Raw genomic sequence first — 18,388 nt, 5'->3', positions numbered from 1 at the left:
CTTTTGATCAAAGGCACATTTAATGTACCACTAATACATGTTTTTTGGGTATTGCATTTTATTTAAAAGCAGGCATGTTGTAATACAGAAGAACGAACTATATGCTTCAATCAACATATATTTCATGTACGTTTGGTCATTCAATTTAAATATTTTTGTTCAACTATCTAATTAATTTCAAATGAGGCCATTAGTTCACGGTCTGAGAAGAGATCACAATCTAACTTTAGAGCTGATCTGATAATAGAATGTATAATTTAGAAGGAATGGAAAACCTTAAAATAAAATGTACATATTAAGCAAAATAACAGAAAACATAGCAACAGTACCGGAAATGGTGTGGGTTTTTTTACAACCATTGTGTCGCTATTATAACATCCACGCCATAATCTACTGTTGTGTTGTCAGACATGTCAAAATGAAAATTTTAAGTTTTTACCTCCAGTTTCTATGTTCAGTATCCTGGGTGCTTGAGTTGTTGAAGGCTTTGCTTCTTCCTAATGGGTTTGTCACCTGGAGAAATGAACACAATTAGGCTATTGATTGTACGTAACTTATGAACAAATTAACTGTATCACAATAACTTTCTGTCTGGCATTCAATAATAGTTGTCTGGCTAAACAGACCGGTTGGTCAAGTATTATTGCTTGGCTGTGTAATATGCAAACAGCCAATTTCGTAATGATAGCAATATATAAATTGTGCCTTAAACAAACACATTTAAAGAAACCGTTAAATTCACCTATAATGATAATCCAACTATACGTAATTGCTGTGTTTAATTTGGGTGCTTCAATTTTCTTACTTTATCAATTGAAATAATTATCATTATTTTGGTGTCAAAATGGCTCTTAATTCATAGTATTTAGGTATTATACTATTGTCTTAAAGTAGAGAAATAGTCAGTAACGTTTACGAAACGCATTTACTAGTGTGTACCAAAAGCATGTATTGTATGTATAAGCAAAAATGGGAAAATCTGTTAAATATATCCCTTCCTTGGACAAAAAAGTAGAGTTGTCCATACAAATCAAAAGTGTCATTAAAAAGCAAAACAATTGCTATTCAAAATATTACACCAAACGATGTTCACTTAGCAAAAACCTATCAAATAAATTATTCAGATGGACTATGAAAAATTTGCAAATAAGAAAATCCGGTGTATTTGTTCTGAGAATGTAAACAAGCGCAAAATTTTGGCAATAAACAGTTCTCGAAATGTAGCCTAAAACATACTACAAACAGAAATAACAAATCAATGCTACAGCCTTGCTTGGTCTTATTATTTTCATATAAATTGCAAAATAGTAAGCATTTACTGTTAGAAACAAAGTAGCCTGTTTCGAAAAGTGGAAACTGTAAACAAATATGAACAGAAATTCACATATATTAAACTATTATTGGACACTAGAATAAATACTTTAGAGCAATTAAAATGGTCAGACAACCATAAATCAGTATAATAGTTAAATACTATCTTATTGTTTGATGTCTCCTTATCTGCTCTTGTTTGAATATATCAAACTTAAGTGAACCGAGACAAACACGTTTTGTTAATTTACTCATATATGCCATCCATATAAATGTTCGCTGTTATTTATTTTTTCATATTGACTTCGCTGATATACTCATTGCATCCGTTGTATAGGTTAAGTCATTTTGTCAGCAGAGTTTGAAATAATATTGGTGTTCGGATTACACGCATTTTCGACATATAATTGTACACTGTGAATTTTTACACTGATGTCTAACATAAACAAAAGGCACTATTTGATTCATTATGTCTGTTTTGACAAATTTTGCTTTCGAATGTAAAACTTCTTCTTTCTCAGATATAGTACACATGTGTGGTATATAATATATATATACGACGGTAACTAAGCAAAACTTTATTTAAAAAATCAATATGTACTACGACAATAAATACATTAACATTTCTGTCAAAATTGTTATTTCAATTGATAAGTGCATGAATTATTACTGTTTATGAATGATGTAAGAGACTTTGGGGAATGCCCCGACTCCATGACCCCTATTTCAGGGCAAATAAAAGATCAACTGCTCGTTTACATACTATATTTCTATATCAGGTTGTGCAATACCAGACCCTCCACAGAACGGTGCCGTTCAATGTACCATGTACACTACAAAGAGCTACAATATTGACGAAAATTGTACAAAGGCCGTGTTTGAATGTTTTTATGGATTTTACCTAAACGGATCGGCATATGTTGAATGTATGGACGTAAAAGGTCGTTGGAACACATCATTTCCTGTCTGTAAACAAGGTGATTATTTGTATTTTGTTCTAATGTAGTGATATACTCGTAAGATATAAAAGTATCAATCATGTATCATCAATTCCTTTCATGCTGATATTACTTGGTTCAAATTGAAGTACGAGAAAAAATGTATGTCTGTTGTGATTTAATAATCACACAATGGAGAAAATTAAGAAAATATTGCATTCATTTTCCGCATACAATGTATTGTAGTATTGGACACAACAACACATTAAAACCATATCCACACCAACACGACCACGATACAGCCATAGCTTATATGATGTAGTTGTCAATTCATTCGACGTTTTGTTAGCACATTTATTTCACTACCTTGTTGGTGAAAAAAGTATAAACAGATAGTATAGTTTTCGTTTAATATTCTAAAACTGCAGATTTTCATGCAAATCTATGGTTTTATTTAATGCATATCGGTAAAAGAATAAAAAAGGGATAAATGATAACTTGATCATTTCAGTTTGGCTCGAGTAAAAATGATAACATTTGATCATTTCACTGCAGACAACTTGGAACTACTTTTTTCCCATCTTTTATAAGAGTTGCTTCCCTTAACTTGAAAAAGTACTTTTAGAGTATACATGTTTGTTGAGGAATTTGCTGATTTTTTTGATGCAGAACTTTTTCTAAACAGAGAATTTGAAGAAAGAATTATACAAAATGAAATGATGAAAATAGATATGTAAACAACAACTTTGAACATGCAAAAGAACAACAACTGAAAATGAACAATAACAGAAAGAAAATGAGGTAGAACAAGTTTGGTTCAAAATCGTAGATGTACTACGGAGCGGTATTTGGTTCAAAAATGAAATTACCAATTTCTTTCTGAGAACATAAACAAAAACACATTAAAAAAGAACAGATAGCGATATAAAAGTAGTTTTTTTTTTAATTTGAATTGGAGTAGTATGAATTTTGCTTGTCAAAAGGAGATTCAAGAAGTATTCAATTCATTCCATCAACTAAGCTTAATGAATGCGCCCTGGGGAATTTCTGGACACTGAAATCCCATTTCAGTACTTGTACTGGCCAGCAGAAAGGATGGTTTAAGAATTGTGCCATAGGGTTCAACTCTATCTACAGCATAATGACATGAAGGCAGATGCTGGCATGGAGCACCTTCGCATAACGCCGTATATCTATTTATTGTCCTTATCAAATTATGCATTATTTTTAATAAAATAAACATTGCTGCGATTGATTCTAACTATTAAAAAATGAACTAACCATTTTATATAAGAACTATTTCATGGAATATACTGTTACAATTAACCTGCTTTGTAGGTTATACAATATTTACTTGGCCTCATGTGCTAGTAACAGAGTTGTAGATCATTTTCACTCATACAACCGCATACATGGATGCACCAGCATTTTTAATTTGATTAATTTCCTGCAACTGTTTACCTTCATCAGTTCATATATTCAGTTTTCTTTTTAAAATAGCGTAGTGCTTGAAAAGGCTTGTTCAAAAACTAAACGATAAAGGAGTCCCGCCTAATCAAATAGTTCAGCTCATAAAAACCTGAGCATTCAGAGCAATTATAGCAGATTGAATATTAACCAGGCCATGGTGATTTCAGACATCTTGTCATCGAAGAAAACTTCCGAAGTCTGCGATATATCCTTCTCAAAAGGCTACTCGTGAAAATATTGTTTTTCTGTGACCACTCGTAATAAAATACGATCTTACACTGAATTCAACAAATATCCTGTATTACACTGAATAACAATAACCTCCAGTTGGATTTGCTGTAAATCGACATTTTGAAAACATTATGGCCCTTTATACTTTTACTTTTTACATTCAGTTAACCGAGAGCTCTTATTTCGAGCTTCGTTATGGCATTAAGATCAAAGGTTCACATATAAGAAGTCATTCCTGGAGCGTTTTCTGTCTGCCGATCACAGGGCTACTTATGATAGCATTGTGTCCGCAATTGTCTATCCTCTCCACCGTCTTCCTCGTAATATTCATACCTGACTGATATCATCCCTGCCTACTACAATAATGCAATGCATATTACAGGGACAAGCCAAGTAGTCAAACAATCATCGATAATCCATGATGAGGAACACAGTGTCAGGGCTTAAAAGATACTGAGCAATAGACAAAAACGTAAAAACACAACAAACTGACCACACACGAACCAAAAACAGCTTTATCAATAAAGGATGCATTAACCGCCTTGTAATGGTCAGTGAAACACGAGCTCCGTGGGAGTTTTTAACAATTATACGCACATAAACTTACACTTGCCATGATATTTATCAATTTTTACAAACTAAGAAATATTATACTACAATGAAAACTGTCCAGAAGTAGAAATTAAAAAATGACCTGATTAAGGGCACAATATAAAGCCCAAACGACAATGAACTAGAGACACAAACATATTAACACCAAATACTCAAATACAAAAACCCAAAACAAACTTTCACCAGATACACCAGTACAACTACCACAAACAAACAACACCCTTATAAAATTCGCTTAACCGTTAAATGATTGGATTATCTCCTTGGAACAGCCAGGGGGGAAAAGAGTTAACATGACAATAACCTAACAATTGTCCCATCATTTATCAATAGTTACTAAATTAAAAAATATAATATCATCAAAGAACGCATTCAAATTTATTACAGTAGTCATTCAAATGTATTACGGTAGTCATTCAAATTTACTCTGGCAGCCATTCAAATTTAGTACGGTAGTCATTGAATTCAAATGTACTACGGTAATCTTTTTACTATTATCGACGGACGCCAGTATAACAAGAGCGGTCACAGACAGCAATATCCCCCGCCTCATGGGGACATTTTTTTGTAACGAAAGCCAATCAATGGTAAGGGTAGTTTCTCAGGAACATAAGAAATGCGTAAAATTAAGAAAGGGCAATAACTCTTTCAAAAAGGGACAAATTGCAAAAGCCTGACAATATGCACTGTGTCACTATATAGTCATAAACGTAAGAGGAGTTGCGAAGAAACCAATTTTAAATGTAAAATAAAGAAAGGGCAATAACACTTTCAAAACTGGTTGAATCGCGAAAGCCCAACAATATGCACTGCGACACTATATAGTCATCAATCTGTGAAAGTTTGGTAGAAATCGCATGAAAAACGTAAGAGGAGTTGGGAATAAACCAATTCTAAATGTAAACTAGAACTCCGCGAGTCGGATGTGTCGCCTGACGAATTATTTACTGTCGACATTATAGCTGTTAGATTGGCATTTTGTTCATTTATAGACAATGATGTTGCCATTTAACTTTCAAGTGTAGGTGGCATTTGAACCCTCAATCAGATATACATACGGAATAAGTTTCAGGTTGAAACCACCTATAGTTTACGAGATATGCCACGGACAAAACCTAAGCAAAAAAATTAACAAAGGGCAATAACTCTAAAAATATGGCAGCAAGAGTAACGGTTCTTGTGCATTGCACTTGCCCTCAATGAGATATATCTAGCTATGAAGTTTCAAGTTGATACCTCTTATATTCTTCAAGATATGCCCCGGACAAAACTTTAAGCATGAAAATTAACAAAGGGCAATAACTTTAAAACTAAGAAAGCAAGAGTTACTGTTATTGTGCACTGCACTTGCCCTCAATGAGATATATCTAGCTATGAAGTTTCAAGTTGATACCTCTTATATTCTTCAAGATATGCCCCGGACAAAACTTTAAGCATGAAAATTAACAAAGGGCAATAACTTTAAAACTAAGAAAGCAAGAGTTACTGTTATTGTGCACTGCACTTGCCCTCAATGAGATCTGTCTAGCTATGAAGTTTCAAGTTGATACCTATTATATTCTTCAAGATATGCCCCGGACAAAACTTTAAGCATGAAAATTAACAAAGGGCAATAATTTTAAAACTATGAAAGCAAGAGTTACTGTTATTATGCACTGCACTTGCCCTCCATGAGATCTATCTACATATGAAGTTTCAAGTTGATAACTCTTATATTCTACAAGATATGCCCCGGACAAAACTTTAAGCATGAAAAATAACAAAGGGCAAAACTCTAAAAATATGGAAGCAAGAGTAACAGTTCTTGAGCACTGCACTTGCCCTCAATTAGATCTATGTACATATGAAGTTTCAAGTTGATACCCGCCGCCGCCGACACCGCCGCCGCCGCCGCCGACGCCGCCGACAAAAGTAACCCCTATATGTCGTCTTTTCAGGCGACACAAAAAGGCCAATAACTCTTTCAAAAATGGCCGAATCGCGAAAACCCGACATTAGACGCTGCGTCACTATATAGTCATCCATCTGTGAAAGTTTGGTAGAAATCGCATGAAAAACGTAAGTTAAGTTGTAAAGAAACCAATTTTAAATGTAAAATAAGCAAAGGGCAATTACTCTTTCAAAAATGGTCAAATCGCAAAAGCCCGACAATATGCGCTGCTTCACTTTATGATCATCAATCTGTGAAAGTTTAGTAGAAATCGCATGAAAAACGTAAGAGGAGTTGCGAAGAAACCAATTTTAAATGTAAAATAATCAAAGGGCAATAACTCTTTCAAAAATGGTCAAATCAGGAAAGCCCCTTTTAAAGGCGGGGGATAAAAAGACGGGACCCGCGTTCACTTAGCAGCATGTGTGCGCGGGAATTGCTATTGGGGTTCTAAGCTTAAAAGTAAACAAAAAGAAACCCGTTAATATGTCCACAGAATTATTTAATTTAATTTTGAAAGATGGCATAAAACTTGCACGGCTAATGTTAAAGGCGGGAGACGCGGTGGTTGAAAACCTGTCGTCCCTATCAAGTCCAAGGGTCACCATTATAGACCCTTCCAAGCGTCAACATAAAGACGCAGTGTATTGTACACTTAAAACACCATCAGCAGATAGACCCTGGTAACAGCGGTACTAAACTGACTAGGTGTATTAAATATTTTACGTATTGACTGAATGTAAATCGCCACCGCGCCAATTGAATCTGCGCGAAGCAAAGGTTCACCGCCAAATTTTTTAAAATAATACGAAACGACAAGAATTGATACCCCAATAATTTAACTTTTTGTTTGATTTTTGGAGGGCGATTTACAAAAAGTCCCGTGCACGCCATGAATTAATAGAGAACAGTTCGCCCAGCTGCGAACACCATTTGATTTATTCCAGAATGTAGCGACCTGAGCGCTACTCAAAAAATATCACCATATTAAGTATGTATACCTCCTGGGGCCACACCACACGGGCCCTGAACTGGGCTAGCAACTTGTTATTGGGGGTAAACAGTCTGGCCACTGGTAGTTAAACACTCGAGGCCAGCCGAGATGTCATTAAGGAAAAGACTGTTACATAATTCGGAAAGATGTACCCTATCAAAAAACAGACGAGAAGCGCCTAGCTTTATGTTACTATGCTTGATGTACCTGCCCCCCATGTTCAAAACAAGAATTGCTGCAAAGCTATTTATTCTTTTTCTTGCCTGGTCCATGGCAGATAAATTTGAACTATGGCGCCATGACATTCGTGGCAATAGCTGAGACCAAATAATAATAGTGCCGGGCATGTTCAGATGGATGAATTTAACTATAGCCCGGATCAAATTACATACTTGAACGGATTTTGTTTCACCGATATCATTTGCTCCACAGTGAATCAATATAAAATTTGAGGGAGACCTTATCTTTAACAAAGTCCTGAGTTTGCTCCGGCACTTTGTTACCCAAAGACCACTGTAGCCTTGCTACCATATTTCTAGGTTTTGAAACCCCAAATTTGAACCCACGGGACTCTTGCGGCTAGCCAAGAACGCCTGTTTGATTATTGATGAACCAAACATCCAAACTGAAATAAATTGAAAACATAATTGCATTCTTAAGTGACCCTGGTGTACAGCGGCCAACGAGCATGTTTATAGTATTCTAGGAACGGAAACCATATTCGGGCGTATGTAGGTGCGGACAGAGTGAGAGCGCCACCTACCGGCGAGCTTAATTTCATCCAAAGGAACCCCTATGGAAGCTACAGCAGGCGTAATTGAGGCCTAAGTGCAAAAGAGATTTTTAAGCACTGCCGAGAATTGGTACCTGGTGACTGGGGAGCCATTGAAATGACACAATAGGGGGCCCTCGAATTTTGGACGTATACTTAGATATTTGGTAATTGCTGTAACGGGGCAAATTGGACCACACGAAGCCTGTAGTTTGATCCACTGTGACGCCCCATACTGGTCTGTTTTTAAAAAGCGTAGCCTTATTTGAGCAACTTCCTTACACACAGAGACGTCGGTCGCCGAAATTATTTTGTCTGGTGAATTTCCCTTTGTGTAGGTAAGTTCCCTGACCCGTAAAAACCCAGAAAAGGCGACGATAGAGCCAGTGGAGAAAAGTGTTTGTTCATTAGCATATCTACAAATAACTGGAAGTATGCCTAACACGGAACATAGAATCTGAGGAGTGATAGGTAAGCGAGGGTCCTTGCGGATGCAATGCCTTTTAATACCGTATAACTTCGATCGAATACGCCTAAGAGTTTGCAGTGGTAACTAATGGGAGCTGTGTATAAGCCGTGTTGTGGGAACGGCCCTGTAATGATAAAAAAGAAATGAACAGATCTATGTGGTCTACGGGAGGGGGCCAGTCTACCATAATCTGATGCGCGCACCGGAACTGTGAGAATGCAATAATGCCTTGCGTGTATGACAATCTTGTATTTATGGAACTGGAGACATTTAACAATCTATCAGCTTCGTCCAGTAAATCACTGACAAGAACGCCTGAAGGATTGGATCTGGGCATTGGTTCGCCTCTGGCGCCGCTTGCCGGAACTTGTCCCAGCGCTTACGAGAAATAGGATCACATATTAAATTAAGTTTGGTGGATATGTGGCGAGCTTTGAACGTGATGTTGTTTGATAGTATACACAATATAAGAGGCCTGAGGAGGTGCATTACTGGTTTCGATTTAGCCGTTTGCTTATTAAGAATATGCACCAGTCCAAGATTGTCTGACCACATGACAAGTTTTTTATTCGCAATGTGTTCACTCCATAAATAAACAGCCAATAAGACCGGGACTAGCTCTAGGAAAGCCAAATCTTTTATCAAATGTGTGTTTTTTCCATGACGCGGGCCATTGAAAGAAAGCCCATCGACCTCGCATGTAGCAGGCTGCGCCTAAGCCTACTGCCCCTGCGCTATCAGTCCACCATTGCAAAAATTCACTCGAATGCCAAATTGATTCTGGGATTCTGACCTTAACATTAAAATTTGAGAGGAATTTGAGCCATAGCAATAGATCTTCCTTAAATGCGACTGTTAGCCGGATATAAAAGCGTTTTTTTTACATTGGATATTGCGTCGTAAAACCGGCGGATAAAGGCACGCGCACCACGCACTGCCTGAGAGGCAAAATTTAATTTCCCTGCCAAGGACTGTAATTCCCGCAAGTGAACTTTTTTCTTTCTAAGCATCGAGTTTATTGTTATTATTAAATCATCCACCTTTTCCCGGTGAATACATATTGTCATAGTGGAGGAATCTATTATTAGACCAAGAAATACTAAACAATTTGTTGGCCCTACAGGGGACGCCGAGCGTATTACAAATCAAATGAAAATTACCCAAGAGTTCGTGCAATGGTTAGAATTGGCAGGTCCAGCTAAATAGTCATCCAAATAGTGATCAATTGTGTTTAAGCCAGGAGCATCGGATACTACCCAATGTAAAAATGTTGAAAAAATTTCGAATAAAGAAGGGGCGTAGCTGCAGCCGAAATATAAACATTTGTCGTAGTAATAGTTGTCCCCTAAGTTCATACCAAGCAAGTGGAAGTCGGCTGGATGAATTATCATTAATCTAAATGCTGATTTTAAGTCACGCTCTGCCATCAATGCCCCTTCCCCAAGATTTAATATCATGTCTGCTACGGTGTCAAACGAAGTATATTTAACCGAACAAAGACTATGGTCAATCCCATCGTTCACGCTTTTACCCTCGGGGTAAGACAAGTGTGTTATTAAGCGGAATCCCCCACTAGACTTGGCAACAACGCTTATTGGGGAAGTACGAAAGCTAGCTAAAGGCGGTTCCCTTAAAGGACCGGCCATACGGGATAATGAAATATCTTTGTTTATTATGCCATGAGTTTCTGAAAAATGAGTTTTAGCCGTCAATAAGTTTTTGCATTCCATTCCTAACCTTGGGCCGGTATAATTCAGCCTAAATCCTTCTGTAAACCCATCTAAAAGCATTTTAGCAACAGACTTATTTGGATACCGATCCGAGAGTTTCTTAAGTTCTGAAAGGACCATTGGGGAACTTCCCGGGTCCCAGAGGGCGTTGGCCGCGCAGCGGGGACGCGAACCATCCACCGAAGCGGCGACCTGACGCGGATGTTGTACTACCGGAAAGCCGGGTGACGGACGGACAGAGCCTATAGGGATACGAATTGAAGCATTTTAGACACACATGGGCAAATCTGCATCTAGGTCGGAAGCAAGTTGCTGTGTTAAAGTCATTGCCTCACTAGTTGGTTGGGGGGCACCATTATCGAAATTGGGAGATGACGAGATGAAAAGAAGCCACAATTCTTGGTCTACTTCCACCCAAGAGCGGGCGGGATTCATGGCTTGACGATACCGAAACTGTCATCGTATTTCAACCAACCATATTTACTTCTTTTTGATGCTGTTCTTATTAAACTGGCGTATTTTAGAAGATCCTGAGTTTTTTCGAGATGGCCCGCCAAGTAAACACTAGAGTAAATCAAGAATGCATCAGTCTAGACTTCGAAAGAGTTAATTTTGCGCTTAGAGGTAGGCTTAATTGCAAATTCGCCAGAAGGGGTCAATACAATGTGATTGGTAGGCAAACCATTCAGTTCAGAAGTAACAAGCTGACCAAGGTCAACAAACTGACTAGCAATAATTTTTGACTTCGTATTTACATTTACCGATATACAAAGTGATGCTGATAACATAGGCACAGGACTAAAAAGCATGTCAAAATTACCGGTTTGTGGCACTGAACTCTGTTGCTGACCATTCAACCCTAACCATATTAGCGACTGTTCTTGGCCGGTGCCGCGAGTAGGGGCTGCTCCGCTGCCGGTGCTGATACTACATGTATTTGACCTGGTTCCGGTACTGTGTTTGGATGGCTTGTAGTGCCGTAGACCGGACGAGTGGTGCAGGCGCCGCTGGCACGGATTTTGCGCGGCCCCGCGACTTCCTCGATGCTGCCACAGATTGGGCTGCCGCTGGGTACGGGCGCGTGCCGCTGGCCACGTGGCTTCCAGGAGGGGCCGGTTTCCGCAAATTCACACGATGCATTGAAATGTATATGAAAAGAAACGAGGAATAATTAATCTTAAACCCAGTTGAGGAGAAACTGGTATGTGACAAAATATTTAACAGACCCAAGCAATCATTTAAATATTGACTATGATGGCCATGGCGAGGCACGATGCGAAAATAGGGACCTATCTAAATCCGTTGTTATCGCATACTAAAAACCTAATTTGCGCTCTAATTAATGAAATATAAGGTGTTTAAACAAGTGATGAGACAATTATTTTAAAACACAGAGGCGATAAAGCCGTTATAGAATTAAAAACAAATTAGAGAAAAAAATGTACGGGCTACCTTCTCGAAAGTTGTAGAAGAAAAGGGAAGTAACAAGGTAATGACGTCATCGGATAGATTCTAGAGTGATAGACTGGTTACGGTAGTATAGACTTGTATGGTAAAAGGATGTGCGCCGCGATAACGCTGGTTACATCAAGCTGTAACCAGAATTATAGCATGTTCCATTTCATATTGAGCTAATGATTTGCCCCTGGAGGATATGTACAATTTACTTTTAGTTCTACACCCACTACTTTATTGAAATTTAAGAGAGCGACGGGTCTTCACACATACGATTGGTGACTTTGAAGGGGTCTATTGAAGTTTTGTTACGAGACGATGTTTTGCTTTGTTTCTTCTTTCACCAACGTGGTAATAAATAGAAATGTACAACGAGTCGTGTGCGGTCATTATGTCCACTAGTACAACATCTATTTGTATTCGTATAAGTATATAGTGTTATCATGATAAAAAAAACCTACATGAACATCATTTGACCCCAACATGTAATACCGTATAGTTCTTTGCATAGTATATTATATTCGCTGTGTTGCTTAGTTGTAATTGTCAACTGAAAGTGTATGTAGACACCTCAACCGATGGCTGCGTCATGTGTCGTCAACAGTTTGCATGTTAACACTCTAGCAGCAATATTTCCTATCTGATCTTTATTACAATTCCACATTTATACATTTATAGTATATAGGTTAAACTTGGTTAAGGGTCAAGTAGGTTTGGCTGATCAAGACGGTCAGCTGTTGCTGTTTTGTGCAATGAAAAATGGCGACATGAAATGTGCATTATAATTTGATTCACATCCTGTTTTTAAACTTAAAGGGGCTGTACTCCGTATGATGAAATAGCGAAAAAAAAAGAAAATAGTCGAAAACTGACATAAACTTGGTATCGATGTGCACAATGCATTGAAACTTACTAACTGAAGTACCACATAGTTTACAATTGATTTATTTTTCGCAGTTTTTTCGTAGTTTTTCTTTAAAACATATTACTAGGAATGTCTAATTAGTAGAATTCCTTCCTTATGCGTGATTGGATAGTTGATGTTATCACGTGATATTACCAAGTTAGGTCTATAGCTTAAATATTCCAACCTTTTAAGGTCGGCCTTCGTAGCACAGTGGATACAACACTGGGCTGCAAATTTGGCGACATCTGTTCGAACTCGGTCACCGACTCGTTTTTTTTTTCATTTTGGTATTTTTTTTTACAATTATGATATCAAAGAGTAGAACATTTATTAAATAATTGTCCTGAGATTCGTTACAGAAAAAAAAACTTTTTTGTGCCAATCTGGTGTACAGTCCCTTTAAAACAAGACTGTATATGAAAGCTACAAACAAGGGGAAAATATCCATGTATACTATTGATCCATGTCAACGTGCATCGAGTTTATTTTTTAACCTTTTAACAATTAATGATATGTTGTTTTTGAAGAATGTTTAAACGTACATTAACGATTTAGTCGGGACTTCGACCGTACTTACCTATATTTGAGCTTGGCTTCTTTTGTTGACAGGTTTTGAAACATGTTATACAAGTTGAACATGCCTTCCAAGCGGCAGTATACGTATTTTTGGCTGATCTACTGATGTCACTTTTCTCCACTGATGCTGTTAATATCCACGCCATTCCATTTAGGTCTTAATTATCAAATCAATGATGTATTTCCAGGTTCCAAGAAAATGAATGGTTCATGGAAAAATGCATCATAGAACGGTGTACTTGTTAAATTAATCCATAGTCGGAAATACTTTGGAAATTTTGTAAAATAACAAAACTCAGTTATCAAATAACGTTGCGGTGAATGCCATTCAACTATTCAAAAAACAATACATGTATTATATTTCGTCAATATATAATAGCCAATGGTTGTATAACCCAACTTCACGTCAGGTTTATAGTGAATAAACGTGTCAACTTGTTGCAAACGAATGACAATGATTCTACATGGATGTATTTTCTGGTGTCTGGATTTTCGTAAATATGTTCATGTACAAGAAAAATTGTCCCGTAGCGGATTGAACGTGCTCAATACAACCGCAAAGCATATATACATGAAGTTAATATAAACGGCGAAGGTAAGATTTTAAATAATGGAAATAAAACTACAGGGACAAACTTAGCAATTAATGAGTATTGCAATCTCGCCTGACAGTGATCCAGGTTAGAAAGGCAACAACAACAACAGACCTACAGAACAGCAACGATAGTCTTAAAATATAATAAATAAATGAATATATAAAATGTTTGTGTTCCTTTGACGTTTTTTGCTTCTTCTGTTGTGGTACTGGATGTAATACTTGTACCAGTTTTATCAAATGTTAAGAAAAATGGTAAAAGCTACTATGGTGTATATTTTATTGTTCTCGAGATTTAAAATATTCTTAAAAATAACCTAAATCAGCGTAATCCCGTGCTAGGTTGTAATACTGTCATAGTCAATGAATGGCTCGACTGCGTTTTGATACTTGGGATTCAGTTTGTACTTTTAAAGGATCATTTCCAAAACACATTTATTGTGTTTATCACATGTGAAACTTTGTTTTCTTTTTTAATTTAATGGCGAAATCTTACTCCCGCCTAAAAGCTTTTTTGTTTGTACAATGTTTGGCCTTTTAAAATTGGGTCGATCACCTCTTATTCTGCCGATCTCATATTTGGTCTAACGTAATTTTGATTACATCATGATGTGGGCGACATCATAACACGTCGGAAGAAAAAGGCCAATCAAATAGACAGGCAGTGTTCAGGAAATTATTTTCACTTTTTCTGCATTGCTCTTAAATACTATTTTCAGTGTGTTCAACTTATAAAAATAGCAATTGTTGCTTTGATATCTTCATAGTACCCTCGTGTAGCATATTTACAGTTTAAACACCTACACGTTTAAAGTGACACTCTTATTCAAAATCAGTACAGACACATGTTTAACAAACACCAACTTTGACTGATAAAGTTTAAACTAGTAACTAAATAATGTATTTATGGAAAATATTAATTACTGGTAACAAGACAGTAACCGTGTATTTAATAGCAGGAAGCGCAAAAATATTAAATGATTGGTGAATGCTAAAAGATTAACTGTGGTCTACTGTAGTCTCATAAGGTAGAAATACCATGTTTTATGCTCATTTCTTTTTTTTAAAAAAACACTCTGTATTCTTTATACGAACCATTGTTTACGAAATTTATTCAACCATTTTGGAATATGAAATCAATATTATTAATTGTGGTAAATCTTATTTGGAAGTAAGAGTGCATTTTTAAACCCAATAAGTGTTTTACACGTATTTGTTACTTATACTTTATTTGAAAAATGTTTATAGTTTATTGACATATAGTAAATATATAGTGAAGCCTATCACAAAAGGGCAGTAGAATGTAAATGCAGTATATAACAATTTGTAGGAAACATTAATCATTAAAATATTAATCGACAAACTTAGCCGTAGCATCAATAATATATATAAACATGTACAAATATTAACAAAAAGCTCCTATTAAAATTGTCTATCCTGTCTTTTATAATCATATTTATATTCGTTCTCCACTTTTCAAAGCGGTAAACCTGGTATAGTATATATATTACTGTCAAAATCAATCAATGTTCTGGAGGGCAATTTTCGCTTCATTTGTTTCAACAGCTCTCTTCTCATTCTCTACATGTAGTACCAATCCGTTTTTTCCTTATCTGCACCGTTCCATATCACAATAGCAGAGCAAAAAAAATAAGATAAATTAAAAATTATATACAATGCAATAAATTACGAATTCGAAAAATGTTAAAATATTCAAGAATAAGTTCACAACAGTTACGAGAGTCATGTTTCACACATGCGATACATCCCATTTATTGTAATGGTAAGTGCTTTTTTGTGATAACCCGTGAAGTAGTGGTACTTGTCTTTTATGGCGTACGTCCACTGTTCAAACCTTCGTTTGTATTGCACTTTCTTTGAGTATCATACTTGATGTGTTACAGTTCAGTTGTAGGCTCTATGACAAAGTACTCATGTGGTGTATCAGTTGGAAGGTCAACAACCTTGAACTCTGGCTCAATGACAAAGTACTCATGTGGTGGATCTGTCGGGGAGTCAACAACCTTGAACTCTGTGCGATCCTTCTCTGGCATTGCTACTACTGCGTAGTCGTATGGTGCTTGTTTTGGACGCTGTTTAGCATTCGACTCCAAAACAAAATAAGTATGACTTTCAGCGTTGTTTACACCCTCTGCATTCGTCATAGAACTATTGACTGACTCATTATACTGTTTTGTTCGTTCGCGATCATCGTAAACGCATTCATTTTATCATAAACCGTAGTTGCTGTTGCTGGGTCCTGCACATCAGCTTGTTGTTTGCCAGCGTTTGATTCTTGCTGGTTAATGTGTGAATAGTTATCATCCTGTTCATCTGTCTCTGTTCTCGGACATTCAGGATTTATTTGGGTATGGTTATATGTGTCATTGTAAGTTTCTTCTTTTGTGTCTTTATGTTTACTACAAGAAGGGCCTTCCAAGTGGTTATACGTTGTATCGGTGTCATTGGGTTCCAATGCCTTCAGGGGTTTTCCATTTGCCATGTGAGAGTAAGTATTGTCGAAAAACGCATCTTTAGAGTTCGGAATGTGCGAATACGTCGAATCAGCAGAAGGAGACTCGTCCATGTGATTGTAAGTGTTTTCAATTTGCTGATTTACATCAGGATAGTGCAACATAATGGTGTTGTATTCGCCATCCATTAGTTCCTCTTCCCCAGATTCATCGTGTTTGCCAAGGCCACTGTCTTTAGAAGTCATCGATACGTTGTCGACAGACGGTGCATGAGGATCATACGCTGCATTTGAATGGATTGTAATACCAAGAAAATCAGATTGTTTCTTCCCAAATAATGTTCCACCTCTTTGTTTCCGTCTACAAAAAATAATCACAATAAGGTTATCTTATTAGTTAATTTGTATGTACTTTATGCTTGTTTAGATAAAGTAGACAAAACTAACTGCTGAAACAAACAAAATTGGCTGGGGATTTTGGTCTAACGATGATCGATGTTGTTATGTTTAACAATGCCCTGGGTGTTTATTCTGCATATTCCATAGTTAATGATTACACAGTAGCAATAGGCATTACAATCAACCATTTGAGGACGAATGTAGAGAAAATTAGGTTTTCCTTTAATTTTCATGCCACCTACATTTTGACTCCATTTTACCGCTCCCTTTACCAAAGTAAGTTCCACTGCAAGTATTTGATTTAAAGAAGTTTATAAACATTCGGTTAATGATGTGGCCACAAAGATGTTCACTTTCTTAAATAGGGGTCTGGCTTTGAGAATTTGTATTACTACTTTTTTCAAACTTGATCCAGGGAATTATAAAAAAAACAATTTGACACTGTTGTATGAAGATGACGTTTAACATGAGGCAAATACTTTTGAGATCTCTAGCCATTGCCTTACAATTTGACCGAACATCTTTCAAGTTGAGTTCAAAACACAATTATTGGATAATCTTCAAAGATGAAGGCGATAACCGTTCTCGCAAATCTTTCAAATGAGCTTAAATTTCTTAGAAGTAATAAACATATATGAGTAGAATTATTATTTATTTACCTTAATATTATCAGCCCAACGAATAATGTTACAACAATTATCAAGACGCCAACAGCAATACCAACCGATCCCGAAGTAGGAAAGGAACCTGAAAGAGTATGAAATAAATTAATGCATGTTCAAAAAGGTCTGTTCTAACCTAAGGTTTGAAAATATAAAATCCTTTGTTAATCTAAAAAAAGTCACATGTTTAACTTCATGATAATAATGATGGTGAAGATGACAACGATGACGACAACGACGATACTTATGGTGATGATGATGATGATGATGATGATGATGGTGGTGGTGGTGGTGGTGGTGGTGGTGGTGGTGATGATGATGATGATGATGATGATGATGATGATGATGATGATGATGATGATGATGATGATGATGATGATGATGATTATGGTGGTGGTGGTGGTGGTGGTGGTGGTGTATTTTATTATAGAATCTGATGTGAAAATTAATGATTACCTTTCGAAAATTGTGGTTTTTCGGTCTGTGTTGCAACGCTCCTTGTGTCGGTTGAATTCAAGCTTGACAATGCAGTCGATGATAATGATGTTGTCGTGGAACTATTGGAACTGTCTATGAATGTAAAGTTAATATTAATGAAAAATTACAAGCATGTAAAGATCAAAACGCCAAGACAGTATCATTTTTACTCCTTTAAAGTATACCACAGTTCATGAAAACGCACCACTTTTAAAATGTGACAATAGATATGGTTAAGATCTCCACATTAATATCAGAATCATAAGACATAGAGTAAAATGTTTTAGAGAAAAGAAATTATATCTATGTCGGCCTAAGTATCAAACACAGTCAATGAATAAACAAACGCATGTAAGGGCATGAAAATGGCACATTCCATACTCCGCA

This window comes from Mya arenaria, chromosome 6, assembly GCF_026914265.1.
Source record: "Mya arenaria isolate MELC-2E11 chromosome 6, ASM2691426v1".
NCBI lineage: Eukaryota > Metazoa > Mollusca > Bivalvia > Myida > Myidae > Mya > Mya arenaria.
Note: the sequence above shows the minus strand (reverse complement) of the source record.